General features: G+C 50.3%; 1 protein-coding gene across 4 annotated transcripts in view; it reads right to left on the minus strand.

The window, feature by feature from the left end:
- Positions 1–17,418: 17,418 nt before the first annotated feature.
- LOC113963162 (exocyst complex component 3-like protein) overlaps positions 17,419–19,575 on the minus strand; it is a 42,403-nt gene continuing 40,246 nt past the window's right edge. For all 4 annotated transcript variants that reach the window (XM_027674031.1, XM_027674033.1, XM_027674030.1 and 1 more), the window contains one exon: positions 17,419–19,520. The gene's annotated coding sequence lies outside the window, so the exon portion shown is untranslated. The remainder of the gene's footprint in view (positions 19,521–19,575) is intronic.

The following is a 19,575-nucleotide window of genomic DNA, read 5'->3' on the forward strand; positions in this document are numbered from 1 at the left end:
AATATTCATTTTCCCTTGAACCATAGGCAGGGCAACGGCTGCCAAAGCTAACATGAGCACCATTAGTGATAGATGAGATGTTGTCAATGTTCAGACCATCTGACTCTCCTGTGTTTCTGTGTTTCTGTTTCAGTTCTTTAATGCATTTTCATTTCTCTTGGAAAAAAAACAAAATGGAGAATAGGTTATTTCCCTCCCCTTATGCAATATCAAGCAAGCCAAGAAATGGTGTGGTGTATTCACACCCTGAGGCAGAGGTTTCCTTTTCCAGAAAGGATTTCTTTGTCAACCAGCAAACCTTCAGTGCTCTCAGCTGCAGCTGTGTTGCACACAGAAGTCAGTCTGAGGCCAGAACTCTTTTGAGGGTGAAGATTCAGGCAGCAGTGTGTGCCAAGCCCAAATTTAAATAAACAGCAAGAGGAACATGGAGGAAGGCATGCCCTACCCTGCCCTCCACTGGCCCTCTGCCACAGGAACCACAGCCCTGCAGATACACCTTCCAGTCTGTAAGTGACCAGTTCCACAAAGAGCATCTTGTCCTAAACCCAATTCTGCCTTCAGTCAGAGCATCCAGAAAACAGAGGCCCTTCTTGAGTTGCTTGGCCAAAGCTTTTTCCTAGTCCTGATTTTAGCTGCCATCTACCCAGATCGAAGTATTTTCTTTAAGGTAGAGGAGTGTGTTGCTCAGCATATGTCTGCTCTCCTGTCTTATCTCTCCTTCATCCAGTTGAATTAAAGTAATGCCATTAAGAAAGATCATCAAGTGTCCCTTTTCACCTCTTACAGCCAGACCAAAGTGTCTGAATGCTGCACATTACAAAGATCAGTTGAGGGGGGTGCGGGAAGGAGATGACCACAGAACAAGAGCCATGGGACAGAAAAGTCCCTGATTTACACCAAGCCGAAAAAATATGCTGAGCTGTGTCTGCTGGGATCCCAAGGCACTGCTCCCAGTGGGCATTGATCCTGCTCCAGCAGCTCTGCTGGCCACCAGGCCCGAGCAACACCAGCTGATGGAGTGGAGATCATGGGGATCAGCAACCTCCATCCCCACTGCGTCCTGATGGATGCTGCTACCTTGCTAATTCTGACGACAACCCACCTAAGCCAGGAGAGAAAAAGAACTGAGGGGTGTGTTTGTTCAGCACAGAGAGCTGGCCATGGGGAGCTCAGAGTATGCCCTGTTGAGATTCCTGTTAGGATGAAGATCATGGGATCACTGCACATAGCTGCCTCTTGCAGCCAGTGTCAGAGACACACAGTGTTGGTCTCAGCAGGGACCTCGTAGCTCTGGGAAGCAGATTGATCTTTTTCACTTATCACATGGAGGAGACAGATAATTAATCAATAGTGTGAATTTTTGAAGTCCTCAAAGTGGCTGCTCAGCTGTCAAGAGGAGGAAACCTCCGCAATCTTAGTACAGGTAGCAATTGCACATTTAGCTAAATACTTCTCCTCCCAAGTGCTACATAGAGAGATGGTGATGGACAAACAGAGCACAGAGGTGCACAGGGAGCCCATGGCAGCTGAACATCCCTCACACCAGCAGCTGGATAATTGCTGTCCTCAACCTCCCTCCAGCCTCCATGGCATCATAGGTGCTGTGTTTACCCTGCACAGAAGCAAGACAGATGGCAATTTCATCAGCCCAGGAATGCACATGCCCTCTCAGTCCTCAGTCTCATGTTTCCTCTGCTCTCTCACTTTCCTTTCCTGTCCTTAGCCTATATCTCTTTGTGGAAGAGGCTACTGTGTGTGAGGCTGGCTTGGTCCCCAGACAAACCTGCTTCCCAAAACACTTTCCAAGTGGAGCTGTCAAGTGTCTCCGTCAGAGCAGTACACACAGATATCATCATCCTCTAGTCCAGCTGACACAGAAACAATTGTGCGTCCACTAGGTCAGCACACACCAAGCAAAAAAATGAGGATATCAGGCATTATTTTTATTGGCTTTCCTCCACACAGTTGAATTGTGTTTGCTTCACTTCGGGTTTGTTTGCTTTAATTTGTCCCTCATTACAGGAAAGCATTGGCAAGAGAACTCTGAGCAATCTCAAGTCTCATTAATAATGGCTGGGACAAATAAAATGCAAACAGCCTGTATAGCTCAGTCAAAAACCTGCAAGTTTAGTTCATATAATACAGTCCATTTTGCTACACTTATATTTGCTCTTAGTTACACAAGTGATTTTGTGTCATTTCTTTTTGCATAGATTTAAGCATATAGATAATCTGGACAGGACTGGCCTCAGCAGCCTTTGCTACACTTTGCTGCCTGCTTTATACTTCTAGTGCAAAGCACTTGCCTGCTACCACTGAAACGTGCTTCAGTTGGCAATGTAAGTGGAATCAAGTCAAGCCAAAAAATTCTTCAAGAAGTGGACAACACTTTTTTTAAGACCAAATGCACAGCAATAGAAGAAATCACACTGTGCTCTAACTGACTCAAACCACACTGATGTTTCACTGGGAGAAGAGGTATTTGCCCTCATTTCTCCTTGGAACAAACATCTATCTAGATGGTCCCTTGTGCCCAGGATGACAGCTCAGTTATGAGTATTTATTCTCTCTGTGCACTGGGGGAAAGAGCTGTGCTGCATTTTACAGACCAGGAGATGAAACAGATGTGACCAGCCCTGGACACATGTTGTGGTCTTGCAGCAGAATACAGATTCGAGCCCAGGCCCAGCCCTGTGCATTCTTTGGCCATCAGGTCAGCATAGATTTTCAATCAGGCTGAAACAGTGAGTTTAGAAATGGAAAAAAGTCTCCCCCCCACCCTCCTTTCTGACATCCACTGTGCAATACTGAGGGCACTGCGATGCAAAAGGCACCAGCAAGGAGATGCAAGCTGGCTCAGGAAGTCCCTGTGTTGCACACTGCTGGGGGCTGGAATGGCAGAGAGCATCCCTGCAGGCATGCCTGGGTCTCACATTCCTTCCATGGCCACCATGAGTGGCTGGGGTTTGTTTGGTTTTTACTTTAACCTTTGCAAAACTGATGTGGCAGGAATAGCAGTGTGCATGAGAAATGGACACCTCATGAACAGTACAAACCAGTTTAATCACACTTCATGGGTGGTTTCAGCTGGAACACAGCCATTCCAGGACTCCCATCAGACGATGCTGTTACCATATATCGCCACCATCCCTATTCGTATCCTGTCCTCCCAGCACCTCTGTCACCACCTGTGGCCAGATACATGATGGAATCTGTGTGCAAAATGAAGAGTCCACCTGAAAGAGCAGTTTGTGCTCTGGCATGATCAGCCTCACCTCACCACCCTTGCAGGAGGACATACGTTTCCTTCTGCACTTGCTGCCCCACAACCCCTCTGCCGCATACCTGGGGCCAGTCTTCCCCCTTAAAAACAGTCGTATCCAAGGAATAACATAAATGATGGACACAGGAGTCAGAGCTGTAAAAAGGTCTTGCACTATCTCATTAGCAGAGTGAGTCCACAGCTCACTTCCCCTGTACTTTCCCTGTGTCACTCATTTCTCAGTGGACAACTCCAAGTTTTCCTCTTTGTTGCACAGTCTGGTTTCACTTCTTCCACTTCTTTATCTGAAAGTTTCCAACCTCAAACGAAGTCAGTGAACTCTTATCACAGGATTTAACAGCAGATTTTCCATTTTCCCTGCCCATGTCTGTTCACGTTGAGTTGGGATGGCTGAGGTATCCCCTGTGCTGCCGGACACAAGCTCAATCTGCATCTCAATCAACGCAGGTTAATTGGCCACATGGGCCAGGAAATACACGCCAGCTGTCTGTGCCTCTGTGCCGGGAAAGGACCAGGGTGTGGAAAGCCATTAGGACATGAAACACTATCTTTTTCCTCAGAAGGTTAGCTCCAGGAAGTCAATGTTTTGGGACAGAACTTTCTTCCCAGAGCTCTTTGGCGTATTCCAGAAAGGGGTTGGTCTTGCTGAGGCTGGGTATCACAGCCCTACAGGTTTTACTTTATTTGTAAATTAGCTTTTGCAGACTGGAACAAGGAAGTTTTTAATTACCCTTCAGAAAGGAAGGGAAAGAGAAAGTTCATCGTATTCTTAGCCAAGGAGAACACACCAGCAAGCCAGGCTGGGCAATATGTGGAGGGAATAACCCAAACTCCACCCCATACCTTGGTGCAGCTGCCCACCTCCACACCTGCCCAGGCCCCTGTGTCCCACGTAAAGAAACTCTACAGCTTTGAGACTATTTTCTTCTGGGGGCTCCTGGAAATCCGACAATTTAAATCCCTTTCCTATATCCAAAGTTGTCTACATCTTGCTCTGGAGGATCTCCCTGGAATCCTTGGACTTTGCACTGCTGTAAGCCAACAGCAGTCAGGGGCCAGCCCCACACAGGACACACTAGGAGAGGATGACTGTCATGTGAATGGCATCCCCAAACATGTGCACTCCCTTCCACTCACAAATGGGTCATTTCCCCATTAAAATGAAAATTACCATTTTTACCATTAAGTAACCCCAGAAAATAATCTGAGTAATTTCCTCAGTTGCCATCCATGTGTCCCTTCCACAGACTTGTACTGTCTGCCACAATATAGCCCTCATATACTGACTTTCCAATTTAAAAAAAAAGCATCTACAGGATCTACAGCTGGAGCCCCTCCTGTGCTCCCAGCTTTAGCTTCAAATCCTGTTTGCTTGAAACTGAGTGAACAACCTCCAGGGTTATCAGAAGGAAGGAGGAATGCCACTGTCATGGGTGCCATGGACTCTCCCAGACCACATCTGGGACATCCCCTGTGTAAGACAGAAGCCTCACCAGCAAGTCCCCATCTGCCTCCCTGTGGTTCTCATAAAGCAAAATACAAAACACTGGAGACAACAAGGAGGGACTTTGGGAAGGGGGAGATCCTTCAGGCCTCGTTTTAGTCCATAACCTGGAAGGAGTATGCTCTTCCACCCTGCCCCCCACCACGTGGCCCTGGGACCCCAAGACGGAGCACTCACCAGACCACCAGGGGAGAGAGGACGAAAGAGGAGGTTTAATTGTGGGAGGGGGCTTATATAGCCCTTGGGGACCAATCACAGGTGAGGGGTCACAATCAAGGTAAAGGGTTTACAGCCAATAAGGGAGGGGTTAACAAGGGACCAATGGAAACACCTTGGGACATCTTCCCAGGACACTCTGGCCCGAGAGATAAGGGATTTACAGTGGAGGTATAGGGGAAAACGCAGTGGCTCTGTAAAGAGCCCTCTTAACATGAGTTTAGACAACATTAAAAACTTCTGATTCATCAGTCCACCTTTGGCAGGACTCTTTCCAAACATCCATTGCTACAGAGGGACCCCTGTGCCTGAAATGCAAAGCTCAAACATAATGTGTGGATGGAGATAGAGACATGATATGCTTGTAGAGAAACGTGTCAAAGCCTCAGGAAACCTGGCAGATCTGTCTCTTTTTGCAGCAGATTCAAGTGGGAAGGACATAAAACTGTTGGGTGAGCCTTGGAGAAACACAAAGCAGTAGCATCCCCTTTGCGCTCTGGCCCCATCCCCAGAAAGTGCCCTTCACCGGGGCAGGGACAGGCAAGTTCCCTCCAGCTCAGGGTCTTCGGAGTGACAGGCATGCACCCTACAGCCAGGATAGCCCTGGGATGTCTTCAGATAACCTGGAAGACACCCACAGCTTCTGGGCCCCTCCCATCAGGTGTCACCAGCACTTGGGAGGCACCTTTCTCACCTGTCTCATGGTGATGCACCAGGGAAGAGCCAGCCCAGCTTTGGACCTTGCCAACCCACAGGTGTTCTGGGAGGGGGTGAGCAAGAGAGCACAGGGGAGAGGCTGTAGCCTGCTGAGGTTTCCAAATGGCGTTTGGCAAGCTCTTGTCATGGGCTCAGAGAGAAACTGGGAAGAAATAGGATTAGTGAGAAGTTCTCACAGGGACGAGTAACAGAGCAAAGGAGCAACTTTCATATTGTAGGGCTGTCCTCCCATGCAGGGTTGTGATGGGATCTCTGCAGAAACCTGGGTAAGGTGGACAGGCAGGTGACAGCTGTTGCAAGTGACACCAAATGACTCACGGCAGTAAAGGTGACCTTATGGTACTGAACAAGCAGGTGTTCGAGTGGCAGAAGAGATTTATGCAAAGGGCTGCAAAATTCTTGTTTTACATACAAAACAAGGGAGCCAAAGGAGACCCTGGGCAGATAGCTCTGTAGAAATGTTACCTAATGCAAGGAAGAGAGAAGAAATCTCAAATTAAATGTGAGGAGTTAGTAAGAGGGGAAAAAAAGTGAACAAATCAGGAACAGAAAATCATGCCATGATGAAAACTCTTGGCAGTCCCAGCTCAAGAACTGTGCACAGTTTGGGTCCCTCCACCTTAAAGAGGTGCTAGCAGAGGAGGAGAAAGTCCAGAGCAGAGATATGGCAGAGCTTCTGGGTGAGCAGAGTAGGACTCCTCAGGCTGGAAATGGGTCAAGTGGGAATGAGAGTTTGCAGAATAGTGAAGGACTAAAGGCAGTGGAAAGAGGAAAACCATCTCTTCCCACACGAGGTATCAGAGGAAAGCAGTAGGTGCACAATCCAAGAATAGAAAACTGAAGCTTTTTTTGCACAAGGTGTAATTAGGCTGCAGCAGCTCCTGCTGTAGCATTCTGTGGTTACTAAAAGCTCAGTTGTACACAGAAAACAGCCAGTCAGGGAGGGAGAGGGGGCAAGAGAAACAAAACAATATCGAGAACTCTTAAATACAGACACTGCTCTGGATCAGGAAATGTGTAAACCACAAAGTTTGGGGTCTGGAAGAGTATAAGGGAGTGGATCATGCCTCTCCAATCACTCCTGCTTTCCCTGGGCATCTATCCTTGCCACTGTTGTGGAGAGGACGCAGGGCTGGAGAGGTGTTTGGCTTGACCCATGCAGATATCCTGCACCCACTCCCAGACACCCCAAATGTTTGAGGTTTTTGGATTGGGTCATTTGGCTCCACACTATATGAATTTTGTGTTTATTTGAACAATTTTGATGTAGTTCCCAGAGGTTCAGGAGAAGCAGTCAGTGCTGCTATGAAAGGTCACACTCAGACTGCCAAACCTCAGTTGCACAAATTTTCAATTCCAAAAGCAGTGTGGGAAGTCAGATTGGTAAATCAGCCTTCTCATATTTCTTCCAAAAAAAATCTTCTGTTCTCTTTCTTCTTGTCACCCAGCAGAAAAACAAAACAAAGCTGATACTATGTTAAATATAGAAAATGTCTTTACAAGAGAGCATTTATAAATTCCATAAATTGTATTTTTAAATTCCAGTCAACTTTACCTCATAAAAAACTCCCTATTTAACTCTGGAATTCTGATTTTATGGGAGCCTGGAGCTCTGCCTCACATCCTTGTGTGCAGCTGGGACATGTGTTTATGCTTCAGTCATGTCAACAAGAACAAACATCCCAAGCAAGCATCACTTCTTGGTTCAATGACTTGAGAAAACAGGGCCTTGTGGGAAATTCCACCCTTGTCACAGTCTCTTGGAAGGCCTTGCTTCCAAGGAAGCAATACAGAAATGTAGATCCCTGATGCCAACAGGCTTCAGAGTGGGAAGAACCATCCAGTGACCCAGGGAAATTCCCGCTCTTTCAACTCTGCTTTCATCTGGTCCCTGGCAGGGACTTTTCCATCTGGTCCCATCCTGGCATGGCATGTGGTGATGAAAAATACTCCTGCCTTTGAGGAGATGCAAACCCCTCTAGTCAACTCTTAATTATGCTTTCCATCTCTTTGTTGGCCCTTTCTCTTAGTACAATAGGTCAATGTTATAAAATTACAGATGGATAAGAGTGTTCCTCACCCCAACCCTCCGCTCCATCAACTTCCCTGTTGCACCATAGTTGGGAACAAACTTTCCAGACAAAGTCCACAGAGCTTCCACCTCCTGTTTATTTTCAGGCAGGTGAGAAGTGATGCTCCATTACACATATGCACTCAGACAAGCTTTAAGTCAGTTTGGCCTGGCCACAAGGCTCACAGGATGACACCACTGCTAGAAGGGAGCTCTGGAGGCCTCCAGTTCACCTTCCCATTCAAAGCAGGACCACTGCCAATACTAGATCAGGTCATCCTATGGTTTGGCCTAGAGAAGTCTTGAAAAACCTCCAAGTGGAGAGTCTACCACCCCTCCGGGCTGCATCATCTCCTAAGGAAGAAGTTTTTCCTTGATGTTGAACCTGAACTTTCCAAACTACAACCTGTGCTCATTTCCCCTTGGTCTATCCGCTGCTGATACTGAGAAAAGTTTGACTCTGTCACCATCGTAACCACCCTTCATGTAGGTTGCTATCAAACTGTCCTTTTTATCTTCATCTTTGTCAGGTTAAGTAAGCCCAGCTTCTCCAACCTCTGTTCACTGGCCACATGATCTAGACCCATCCTCTGGATCCTCTACTGACCACACATCCATTACTGGGGCAAGTTTCTCCTGCCTGGAGGACTTCAGTGGAGATCCTTCTGGACAACACCTGTGTCTTTCCAAAACTGGTGGCTGTTAGAGCACAGTCTGCTGCCCCTGTCTCCAAGCCCCCTGACATCAGCTCCCAGCACAGTCCTGGTGCTGATGCTGAAGATGTCAGCCCAGGCTGGAGGACAGCCTTTGCTTTCAGTGTCCAAGAGTCAGCACCCTGGTGCTGAGGCAGTGCTGCCCTGCCTGTGCTGGCAGAGACCAGCTGCCCCAGGAGAACCTGGCCAGCACAGGAATTGTCCCCAGCCCTCACTTATGGCCAGGAGAGAGGTACCCAGCTGCAAGGGAATTTCATCAATACTGGAACCATAGGAGACGAGCATTGTGCAAAACTTTCGAGGCTAACATAAACATCTCTGCTTTTATGAAAATGGAAATCAGATGGTGCCTAAATGAACCCAGAGTGCTGTTCCTTTGGGCAGTACTCTGTCATTTCTCCATGGATGGAGGAGCTGCTCTTTTGGAAGCAGCTGGGATCTGGATTTGCCAACCAAATGAGTAAGGCCACAGTGTGCCTTTGTTGGTAGCTACAGCCCTGCTTTGACTCAGTCCTTAAAGCATGCTGAAATATGAGCTTGTGTCATGTCTGGCAGCCTAGACAGTTTCCCAAGCCTTGAATGGACACGTGATTTACCAGAATCACTTCTTTTCCTGCATCCTTACAGCCAGGCCAGCCCGCCCTGCCATTTTCTTGTTATATAGGAGAGGGAAAGCCCCAAACACACATCTTAATCCCAGGAGTTTGGCAGCTCAGTCTCTGCTGAAGAACAGGACACACACAAACCAGACACCAGCTAGGGCTTGCCTGTAGGACCTTGCAGTGAGACAGGACAGACAAACCTCCTGCACCTTCCCCCAGCTGGGACATGCCTGACAATACATGGCAGGGCATGTAGCAGCAGCACTGCAGCTTTAAAGTGGAAACCGAGGCACAGCATTGATGTGTGCCAGCTCTTCCCTGGGCCATGTGCCTCAGTCTCCCCAGGCATCCTGCAGACTTTTCAGCCCAAAGCTCAGCTGCAGAAGTGATTTATCTGGAGTTCACCCACCTAGGGTGGTTCCCATTCCCAAAACAGCCCTGTGCTGGGCAGAGGTTGGCAGCAAAGAGGCACCAATGTGTGTGAGGCAGCCTGTCTGCCCTCAGTCTCTGGGCTATCCACCTCCTCAAATCTCTTATATCCCCCAGACTGCTATTTTGGAGAGACCACATTTTCCTTCCAGGCTCCTCTGCTCTGCTGTCATCCCCTCGACTCCTTCCAGAGATGTTCGACCTAGGTGTACCTGTGGGCTGCCCTGCTTCAGCTCCAAGGATGCCTCTTGTGAGCCTGAGCCTCCACGGACGCCTTGGGAAGTGCTCCTCACCCCTGCACTGAGTATGCAGGGTGCAGTACTGCTTTTCTGATCCCCCCCTTCATGGATGGGAGAAAGGATCCATCTCTGGGCAGAGGAAGATAAGACTAGGTATGGGGAGACCAGAGAAACTCTGGTTCTCGGGGCAGGAGGAACTGGAAAAATGAAGTTAGTGGGGCAGGCTGCAGCAGACACAGATACAACAGAAAAGACCCCAGGGCTGGTCAGTCTAAGGGGGAAGAGGAATTTAGAGGAGGAGGCAGCTCCTCAGGACATAATATTAAAGGCATGAAGAAACCTCCCAGTGCAGTAGGAGAATGCGCAGCATGATGGCTATTCAGCTGAATCATAAATTCCTTTGTCCCTTGAAGTTCAAGAAGGAATTAGAGAAAGAAAACAAGCTATTTGAATTTCAAGAGATGAATGTAAAACTGTGGCACAGGCATCTGGGGGAGCAACTGGAAAGCTGGAGCACAGATGCTGGTACCGAGGGATGAGGAACACCAGGGGAACACAAGTGTAAGTGCTCGGAGGCACATCTGCTCCAGCAGCACCCTTGGCTCAAGCAGCCTCTGTCATCCCCATCGCCACTTCCCCAGCCCCCCAGCACCGGGAGGGACACACACATGGAGAGAGGCCTGCTTGTGCTGGTGATGCTGCCAAAAACTAAATGAAATAAGATAATGCTAACAAACTGTGCATCCAACTGCAGCCTAAATAAACCAGAGACTTCCAGAGGCAGATTTCATCTGCCCAACATGTCCCAGCATGTTTGGAAAATTGAGCATTCTACAGCCACTCACCACAATGGCCAAGAGGGAGGTGGCTCCCTGGGCAAGAGCAAGCAGCACTGATCTCAAAAGAGAGGGAGGAATAAGACCTGGGCTTATTTGGCTTATATTGGTAGAATTAAAGAGTTTTAAGCATGAGAATGATACCAAGTCAATATACCAAGACTGTTTTAAACAAATTTTTTCTGCATAAATCTATTTGTTTTTCCTCCATGGCAGGAGTTTCCCCTCCCTGAAAGCAGAGCAGCTGCAGGTCACAGAATCATGGAACGGGTAAGGATGGAAGGCACCACAGGAGGTCATCTAGTCCAACCTCCCTGCTCATGCAGGGTCCCCGGGAGCATATTCCTCAGGCTTCTGTCCTCCTGTGAAGGAGAATCCACAAACTCTCTGGGCAGCCTATTCCAGTGCTTAGTCACTCTCACGGTAAAGAAATTCTTGCTCATGTTCAGGTGGGATGATTGGGACTGTTGACTTTAATAAGGCTTTTAACAGTGTCTCAAGTACCTTTCATGTAAATAAGTGAGGTAGAGATGGCTTCTGGCCATGCACTTGGCACAGGTCTGAGGAGCACTGCACCTCTCTCTGGGCATACAAACCTCAACCTGGGGGTCTGCTCTTGCAAGGCTTCTAGGAGGCAGACACAAAACTGGGTAGAGATCCATGACCAGAGCAAAACTGCATGGGGTGTTGAGTACAAGTCCAAAGGAATCTGGTCAGAGCTGGCTTCACTAATGATTTGGGTGCTGAAAAGCAAAGAATGCTGAGGAGAGATTCAGGGACCGAAAGCATGGTGACCGGAGATAGAGGACAGGAAAGAACTGTACAAACACAGGGAGGAAATTGCCCATTCAGTAATGACGCTGCAAAAATTCAAACACTCTGGAGTATCAACAGGTCATGAACAGGTTGTGTCAGCACATTGCTATGAAAAAGGGAGCCTCTAGCTGGGACTTGCAAAAAGGGGTGACACTAGGACAACACAGAAAAAAACTCCTCTGCTCAAACTCAGCTACTGTGCAATGTCCAATCTTGGCATTCCAGAGTCCAAAAGACAAGGAGAATGACTGACAGACTAGAAATGTAATGTCTAAGTAAGCATTGAAGACAGCTTAATTTAGGAAAGAAAGTAGGGCTAAACAAGATGTTAGCCCTCAAAGAGCTAAAAATTGCTTCTATAAAAGAAATGCAGTAGTGGGAAGGCAGGGCAAGGCAAGGCAAGGCAAGGCAAAGCAGTCTTCAGGGAAATTCAGCTCCACACTGTCTTTCATACCAAGTCCTGGTCTCATGACCAGGCAGTTCTTTCCTGATCAACCTCAGGAAACTGCTCACTCATTTCTTTCTCATATGTTGTGAATGCACGAGGTTTGCTGTCAGCTCCACATTCCTCCAGGGCCCTGTTTTTTAAAAAGGCAATAGAGGAGATGATGCCAGAGCTCTGCTTCTCAATCCCCAGTCTGCCTCACAGGACATGGGCACTTGGCTCCTGCAGTCACTGTCACCTCTCTCCCCTCCCTGTGACAAATGCTGGATATGTAGAGATATTTCCCACTGTGCCCACAGTAATCCCAGTCCATGTGGCTATCAGGCAGTCTTGAGGAAAACATTTCAGGCATGCCTATTTTTGATTACGATCTTGTAGCCTGAGCTCCACCTGCCTGGACTTGTTTGGTTTCAGAAAGAGCCAAGAAGTAGCATCTGGCAAGGCAGTTATCAATGACCATGCAGGCCATAAAGCTGCAGGAAGCTCCCCATTACATCCCCACCTGCCTGGGACAGCCTCTATAAAGAAACCACCATAGATTTGGGCTTCAACTTAGTGCACCCTGTTTCTCCTGGCATTTTTCCCCTTGCAGTGCAGACTCCTGCTAGAGGACTCCCCCCAGGACTGCAGCACCAGCAGCATCTGCCATGCACTGGGCACAGGGCTGAGCCAGGGCCAAGGGACAGCCAGGATAGCTCCAGGATGAGCAAACACTGCTGTGGCTGAGCATTTTGGCTGCAGGGCTTTCCCCAGGGCAGGGAAGGAACAGGCTCCAGCTGGGAGCCTCTGGTGAGATTTGGCCAGCAGGTAGAGCAGGGATGGGGACAGACCTGGGGCAGCACTTTTGCCAGGCTGAGGTCCCAGGCAGGAAAGATGAGTGAGCTGGTGGAAATTTTATGGGAGACCTAAGTGCAAGCATGACAGGAGAAGGAAGAACATCCACATGGCCCCTCTGCCATGGCACAGAGCTGCTGCCGGTGCTCAGCCCCGCCCTGTATTACCCGGGCTGGAGGGAGTGGGGTGATCCTGCCAGCGAGGGGCTCTGCAGCCCCCAGGGCTGGGGGACCAGGGAGTCACCCCAGGGCCCAGCTGATGTTAGGGCAGGACTCAAGCATGTATTTGTCCGGTGGTGCCTGAAGAGGAGACTGATTTGCCTCTGCAAGTGAGTCCAGCTCCCCTGTCCTGAGTTTTTAGGCTGAAAGTCGGCAGGACTGGGCTTAAGAACATCAGATACCTGTTGCCAACGGGCAGCAATCGGCGCTGGTCCTGAACCCACGTTTGGGAGTAGACATCCTCCACATCTCAACCCTGGGAGACGGGCATCCCCCGCGGAGCACAAACCTGACCCCCCCGTCTCGCCCTCCCGGGGGGACCCGCCCGCTCCCCGCCGCCCCACGCGTGGGCTCGGGAGTTTACCCCCATCTAGTGGTGGACCCCGGCTGCACACGGGCGCTCGGCAGCGAGGAGAAGGTATCCCAGGGCTCCTCAGCTTGGCTCGGGCTGAGGCACTCAGACCCCCTCGCTGTTGAGGGGACGAGGTGACACAGGCAGGGCTGGGGCTGGGGGCTGCCCTGAGAGCGGCCCCTCTGCCAGGGGACCTGCTGCTGCAGGGCCAAGGGGTCACACCAGACACTATTGACAGCTGGAATTAGTGATGGGGAGGGGAAGGCAGCAGCACCCTCTGCCCAGGATCGCCTTGGCAGTGGAGGTCTCCATTTTTGCAATTTTCTTCGTGCTGCTGTTCCAAAGGAGACCTGGCAGAGCCCATCACCTGTGTATCCCAGCAAGCAGCCCAAGACCACATCCCAGGCACCTGTACTACCTGCCACAGACAGTTCATCCTGGGAGGGCCATGAACCATGGCTATAATAAAGCCCCTGAGGCCATCACCTCATGGGTTTGGGCTGAGTCAGCCCTTCATCAGCAGTGCACGCTCAGGGGTACACACTGTCAGGGAGGCCAGGAGATGTCCAGCTGCCCCAGCAGCTGAGGCATCTCTGAGGGCAGGCAGGTCACAGTAGAGAGTGGAGGAATGGGCACTTTCCTGTCCCCTACTCTGCACAGGACCAAGCTGCAGACAAATGCTGCACTTGTGGCTGTGTCCTACCCGTTGCAGTGAGTGCTTCAGCCTCCTGCCCACATACCACCGCTACCACAGTGGCACCAGGGCAGGCAGCAGCCCCCAGACACCCATTTCCACTGACAGACCAGCCCCACACCAGCCCCTGGGTGTCTGGACCAAACAGCCCTGCCTGGAGCTGCAGAGGGGACACCCATGAGAAGCTCAGACCTGAGAGGATGAGGGTGCCCTCGGTGGCCACAGCTGCACAGTGGCTGCCACCCACATGAGGACACTCCTGGTATGTCATCAGCTGTGGAGCAAAGGCAAGGCCACAGACATGTGTCAGGATTGCAAAATGCTGTCCTGTGCAGTATCAAAGGTTCCCCACACTGATCTCTGCATGGGTGCTTCACACCAGGCAGAGCACATCCCTCAGCCTATGCACAAAAGTGTTCTCCCCCTTCTCCCAAAGAGCTTTTAATGAAGACCTCGTGCTTAGCATCTACCCAGCTCCTTTCTGAGCTGCAACACCTCATCATGGGCTCATCCTTCCCGTTCTCAGACACTCCTCTCTCTCCGAAGTTTGGTTCATGCCAAATTAGACCCCAGCAGACATGAGCAAAGTGGCCCAGAGACCATGTGGCAGCATCAGAAGCTGCAGCAAGCGTCTGGGAATGGAGATCTGGGTCTTTCTCATCACTGGAAGGGAAAAAATTACACCATTTGTCATAGTACAAGTCCATTTTGTTAGGCACAAAAGATCAGCATAGAGAAGTTTAGAGGGTAGAATGCAGCGAAGGAAAAAATCTGATACTCATCTGTGAACCAAGAGTTGCTTTATATTTTTTCCAAAACCCTGTAAGGATGTATGATATAACAAAACACTCCAGACAGTCTGCTCTTGCAAATACTTTGTCCCAGTCCTGAAACAAGGGATTTTCCCAGCAGCTGCTTTAAACCTAGTCCATTTATTTTAATTGCTGGCAGACTGGCATCCCTTTTAGAACAGCCCATTGGGACAATATGCAATGGCCTTGTACAGGCCGTGTGAGCCAAGTTGGGCAGGACAGGCAGGCAAAGGCAGCACCATAGCCCACGGAGTGGGCAATGGGACAGCTTGGGGAGGGCAACTGGGACCAGGCTGAAAACCGGGATAGTGGTAGGAGACAGAGAGTTAGCAGATGTGGAGCTGGCAGCTGGAGCTTGGAGGGAGGTAATAGCACCAGAGCTCCTGAGAAGTAAAGAGGAGAGGCAAACCCATGCAGAACTATTTATTTGGGCTGTTAATTTTCTGTCACACAGGTGCGGCTGACCCCAAAGCCAATGCAATGAAGGTGGTGGGGAGGAACCCAGGGGTGAGGGCAGAAACCTGCCTTCTGGTGCCCATATGGCCTTAGGTTAGATTCAGCCAACTAAAACCTTATCCCAAAGCCCTTTACTCCCTACAGCAGGAATCCTGGCTGCTGTGGAGTGGGAAGAAATTATGTCCTTGGGTCCTGGCTCTTCAGTGCTCCCTCCTGACCTCTCCTCTGCGCTCACAAGCTCCAGCTGTTTCTATAAAGCACAGGGCACATCCCAACAATTCTGTTCATCACTGTCTGTTGCGATCTTTCCATAAAACTGCTGGTTGTTTGGCTGGAAGAAACATCTACATGCTCTGTGTATCCTACTTACACCAGAATTCCCAACTTTTTGTTGTCCTGCGAGTCTCACACCCTGGTAAGGGGCCTCTCACAGCCCACACGACTAATAGGTCATGCAGACATATTCCCCTGTAATACTGCATAATAATAACACAAATAACACAAATAAAAGAGCCACAGCCCTTTCGGTGTCCCGGTGCCACTAGATGGCACCAGTTGTGTACCCTTCCCAGTCCGGGTGTCCCCAGGGCCACTGAGGGAATCTGGGGGGATCCAGCCCAGCCCATGCTACAGAGCCAGAGACTGCTGCACAGGCGGATGCCTCTTCCTCCTCCTTTCCACATGGACCATGGTGTGCTGGGGTAAAGGAAGACATTTAAGACTTAAAATCAAACCTTCACGGTTATGCTGGGGGGAATTACCTGTGATGGCTTTTGTCATGCTGTCTATCCCACACACACCCTTCTCCACCCGTGGATTAGGCATCACTCCCTGCTGGGTGCTGGAGAGGAAACTCTCAAACGTGGGTGAAAGTTATTCTGATCAATATTAGGATCAGTGGTTGAGCTTCCAGTGTTGACAGGCTCCCCTTGGGAGGAGGGAGGAAAGGGAATAAAACACAATTTACTATATCATTTTGCAATCAGCAAGTGGCTTGCCTTCCCTGAGGTCTCATAGTTTTAGGGATTGATTCTCCTCATGCACATTTGATATCCAACAGAGCTCAGCATGTCCCAGAGTATTCATTACCTGTATTTTTCACCATTCCCTGTCACATCCTTGGCAAAGACACTAAGTAAACCAGGAAAACGCAGGTGGCACCTCAGCAAATGTCAGGTCTTTTCTCAGACCTTGCAGCATAATTAAGGAGGATCTGTTTTCCACTGTCTTCAGCATCAAGCACTGAAGGTGACCCTCGGAGACAGGAGCTCAAATGACAGGAGTGGCTGGCAAGGCTCTGCTGCACTTCAAAGCAGCCAGACAAACCCTGGCCCCAAGCAGTGAGGGGTACATGGGTGACAAATCATTGCTCACCGCACAACCAGCCCAGTGCAGAGCCAGAAAGGTGACAGATGGAGCACAGCTCCCAAAAAAGCTGGAGCATTAAACCACCAAGAGCAGCATGTAAGTCCCTGATGCCCACATCACCAAGGCTGGCACGTCTGGATGATTGGTGAGCAGTGGCATGACCCTTGTGCCAAGGGGATCCCAGCGAAACCCAAAGGAGTGGGTGGGGAGTGCTGAGCTCTGAGTGATCCTGTCCTGCTCGCAGAGATGGAGTCACTGGATGCAGGGCCAAGTGGGAGACGCGCAGCACAGCTCCATGGTGGCCCTGACCGGCTGATGGCAATGGCAGGGCTGCCCCTGCCCACATCCCAAGGCCACAAGGTAATCCTGCAGAAGGACCCTGAGTGTGACCCTGCTTCCCAACCCTCTGCAGAGAGGCACAAATCCCACACAAGCGCTTTAACCCCAGCCTAGGGTGAGGGCTAGAAAGTAGGAGGCTGGATCACTTGGGAAGGTCAGGTCACACAACACAGTGGGTTAAAATCCCCCCAAACAAGGAAAATCCCTCATCCTCCTTCCCCACAGCCTTTCCTCCCCTCCCTGATCACCTCAGACAGTCCTAGGGAGTGACCCAACGTCCCCTTATCACAGCTTCCCCTCCTGGGGATCCACTAGGAAACTCCCCACACACCATCTGCTCCCCTCAGGCGACTTGCAGGTGGCAGAGGACATCCTTCCCACACCATCTGTCTCCACATCAGGCCACCTCTCCCCATCACTGCCCATGCCCCACTCCAGCCAACTCTCTGAGCCCTCTGGCTCTGGAAAACGTCACATATGCCATCAGCACTAAGCCTCATGGACAAACTCAGGACTTTATTTGGTCTCTCCATGACTGGATGCTACACACAATGTGCATAAACTTGCTGCTACAAAGCCTCATTGAAAGGGGTGTTTCTCCACACACAACAGTGGTGAGCCCAGCGTCCCTCACAGCTCCCAGCTGCTGCTTCCAAGTGGAATATACCCTCGTCTGCCTGTGGATGTCAAATGGCAGAGACATACATAGACATTGACACGTACGTGGTCAGAGCCGTGCACATGCTGTGGCATTATTTTTAGCCCAACAGTGACTGAAATGTCAGAGGGGTTTTTATTTATTTCCTTTGGAAGGCTCGTTGCTCGAAATTCCCATTGGCAGAGGCTGACCCTGACCCTGCTGTCACAATAGGGTCTGTCATCCAGGTCTGTCATCCCTTCCCACCCTTGAAAAAATGTGCAATTTTTCAGGAGGGGAGAGTGACTGGCCCAGTGTGCCTGGCAGGGCTGGCACCCTTTGGAGGACAGGTGCCCACTCAGCCCCACAGCCCAGCTGTGCCCACCTGTCCAGGCTGCAGCTGCCTCAGCTCCCCCAGCCTTCCCACATCCCAGGAAAGGTCTCACTGAAGCTGCAATGCACAGCTATGAAATGTGACGGACACCAGGACTGGACTTTGGAGCAGCCATGCAGTCAGGAAGGGCAGTCAGGCCATGGGACGCTCTCACTGCCCTTTGGTGACGTGAAGGACGCAGTGTAAGGATGCCAAGGTCTCATGGGGCCCTGAAAGCACACAGAGGACTCCCTGGAGACGGAGCAGCCTGTTCCTTCCTGCTGCTCTGCCATGCTCAGCACTGCACCAGGTGCAAAGCTAGTGACAATTACAAACCTGCCTGGCTCCTGAAGAGCTCACAGGACCCCATCTGCACCCAGGGCTCTTGGCAGAGAAGCTGCCCCTGAGCTGGGACATCTATGCCCCTGGGATGGTGGCACAGCACTGCAGAACGTGGCAGAACCCACCAGGTCTGCGCTTTCCCAGGGTTCCAGGGCATGACACATCTGCTGCCTCACACACTGACGGGTTATGCACAAATTTTCCCCTTTACTTGTTAGGGAAGCAGATTCGAGGGAGAATGGCAGCTCAGAAAAACACTGGCACATATGAGGCAGAGTTCTTTTGCTTGTTTATGCTGTCAGAGAGGAGCACTAATGGCCTGTTTTCACACAATAGCAAAGGAGGGCCTTGAACCACATCCAGCTTGGAGGTTGTGACCAGTCCATAGATAAATGGGAAGAAAAGTCAGTGTTTTCCTGTCAGAACTGCCTATTTACATCTGAAAACTAGCAGAGACCTTGCCCGGAGGCTTGGACAAACAGCTCCTTTCACTGCCTGCTTCCCATGAGGCTTTCCCCTCCCTCTCCAAGAGGAAATTTCCAGTAACTGATGGATAAAAATGAATGCAAGACTATGCTCCAGAGCCAGCTGTAAAACTCATACGGGAAGCGCTCCCCATCCCACAGCCCACCATGGCAGGCTGCCCCCAAAGCGGGTCACAGCCTTGGTGAGTGAGGGAAGAGGCAGCTCTGTCTGCACCCCTCCTGGTGTGGGTCAGGCTTCGGGGGGGTGGATCAAGGTGCCCAGACCAGCAGGCATCCCCAGCACGACAGGCTAGGCAGGATTCCCTAAGAGAATCCTGGGTCCCTCAGGAGGTTGCAATGCTAGGACAACGTGTGGTGCAGCGGTCCCTGGTTTCATGTGAGATTGCAGGAAACAAGGGATGGAAATAGAGAGAAATTTGGTGAGGGTGAACCTTCCTCCTTCACACATGCCACCATGCCACATCCTGGGAATAACCACTAGGACTCAGCTAAGTGGCAATCTCCAGGAAATTTTGGAGGAATGTCTTTCTGCCATATCCCATCCATCTCCCTCCTGGATTTTGCATAGAAGATTAGGATTTGAGCCACGTGGTTTTCCTGCAAAAATGCAGGAATTTTGTCTTCCATAGCTGACAGGCTTCTCCATATATCCAGCTGCACGAGTCCCTGATGCTTTCAAGGAGCTGTGATTCCAGGTGCTGCCACGTGGGAGCAAGGCTTCACGTTTCTCATAGCAGGCCTGAGGGAAGGCAAGAAAAAATCTGGGTAATAAAATAACACTTATGAGAACATGT

Source organism: Neopelma chrysocephalum, unplaced genomic scaffold, assembly GCF_003984885.1.
Source record: "Neopelma chrysocephalum unplaced genomic scaffold, ASM398488v2 Primary Assembly neopelma1_24, whole genome shotgun sequence".
Classification (NCBI taxonomy): domain Eukaryota; kingdom Metazoa; phylum Chordata; class Aves; order Passeriformes; family Pipridae; genus Neopelma; species Neopelma chrysocephalum.